At 38.7% G+C, this 2,082-nt stretch overlaps 1 pseudogene; it reads right to left on the reverse strand.

Moving 5' to 3' along the window:
* Positions 1 to 1,020: 1,020 nt before the first annotated feature.
* LOC101586948 lies at positions 1,021 to 1,754 on the reverse strand (annotated as a pseudogene).
* Positions 1,755 to 2,082: the final 328 nt, after the last annotated feature.

The raw sequence follows: 2,082 nt of genomic DNA on the forward strand, positions 1-2,082 counted from the left end.
AAATCCATTCATAAAACTTTTTTTTCACTACATGAACTTAATACATATATTCTTAACAATTATGCTTAGATTGTTCATGAAAATTTCTTTAGACATTAACAAAGCTAGTCATCATCTCAAGTTATTTCCCTATCAACTATTTTTACAGCACATGCATGTTAGGAAAATATTTTTTAAAAAATCACAAAAGCAAAAAAAGAAAAAAACTAAAAAAAAGTTAAATGCATGTTTTTTTGTTTTTTTGTTTTTTTTTTTTACCGCTATGCTTGATATACATGAAATAAGGAACACCAAGCACTTCATTTTTACTGCATCTTTACTTTTACATTTGTTCTTAGGTTGCCTAAAACACTTAAATACAAATAAAATGTGTAGCAAAAATAATGAAAGCCAATAGCAGATAACTTTACAAACAATGGAATGTGAACTGTCTCTGCCTTTATCTAGAGTAAATGGGTGAGACCTCCTCTGAAGGAACAGCCCTGCAGCTGCAGGCGCAGATGTGCACGCTGAGACTGCTCACTCCCTGCATACGAGCTCCACGCCTGGAGGACCCGTGAGGTGTCTGCATTTGCCCCAGCCTCAGAGGTGCTCCAATCCTTAAAGAACCCACAATAAGTATGCCTGTGTCTGGAGCCAATGATCCCTTTTACTACCCACCAGGACAAACCAATACATGGGCAGTTTTCTTTGCTTAGACATGGAAGCAGTTCTAACACTGGCCCTTATGAAGCCACAATGTACCAAAAGTACTATGCTGAACAATTGTAAGTTGTATAAAAATTCCACTTCCCCACAGTGGCCATCTCAAGATGAAAGCAGGTAACTCCTTAAATATAAACTGGCTCTACTCCCCTAATATGAAACATAAACCACATGGGAAATGCAGAAACTCAAATAAAAGTAACATAAACCTATCATAAACCATAAACAAAAGACTTTGCGGGACAACATGGATGACAGATGGTCTACTGTCTTGTGTAAATTTTAGAATGAGGCAGACAAAAGCAGGGAGGGCAGTTAATTTTCCCCTCCTTCTGCTTCAGCTTCATCTCCTTGGGCATCCGATGTCCACAATGTCAAGTCATCTCTCAATAATTGCATAATCATCATGTTGTCCTTGTATGACTCTTCACTTAATGAATCCAGTTCAGCAGTGCCTTCATCAAAAGCGGTCTTTGCCAGAGATGAGGCTTTCTCTGGATCATTCAGAATCTCATAATAGAACCCAGAGTAGTTAAGGGCCAGACCTGATCTCATGGAGTGTGTTGGTTGCATTTCCTTTTTGCTGATTTCAAAGGCGTCTTGGTATGCTTCTTGTGACTGATCCACAGTCCCTTTCTTGTCATTGCCAGCAGCATCCTCCACCAAGTAATGGTAGTGGGCTCCCTTCATTTTCAAATAAAGGACTTTGCTCTCTGCTTGTGCAGCATTGGGGATCAAGAACTTTTCCGAAAGAGACAGTACATCGTTGCAGTTAGGCCTCAGCTCAGCCTCAATTTTCTCTCTGTATTCTTGAGCCATTTGCTTCTTTTTCTGAGCAGGTTCCATCTTTTTTTGGTACTTGAGACAGCGCTCCAAGATGATCTACGGGCTCCTATGACATTTTTATAAGCAACAGACAGAAGATTCCTCTCCTCGTTAGATAATTCACCACCTTGCTCAGGTACAGACTCCATGCAGGCCGCCATATCATCATGTCGCTCAGCCTGCTGGGCCACATTGACCTTTTGTATCAGCTTGTTTTTATCCATAACTGGATGTTTTGTGTCCTGGGTGGGTGGTGGCAGATGGATGGGCACAGTGGTCTCACAGCCTTTTTTCTTTTAAATATATTTTAACATTTTACTAATCATATAGTTTCACAAATAATCTCTTTGATGAATAAATTAACAAAATTAAGTAAAATTTGTTTTGTTCTCCCAAAGGGAATATTACTCGGCAATAAAAAAGATAAACTTGAGGGGTTTTTTTTTTGTAGGTAAATGGATGCAGCTAGAGAGCATCAGACTCCCATGTATAAACATTGTATATTTTCCCTTGTATAAGAAACTGAAAGAGTAAGTTAGACTTTTCTTTTTT

Source organism: Octodon degus, unplaced genomic scaffold, assembly GCF_000260255.1.
Source record: "Octodon degus isolate 3935 unplaced genomic scaffold, OctDeg1.0 scaffold00099, whole genome shotgun sequence".
Classification (NCBI taxonomy): domain Eukaryota; kingdom Metazoa; phylum Chordata; class Mammalia; order Rodentia; family Octodontidae; genus Octodon; species Octodon degus.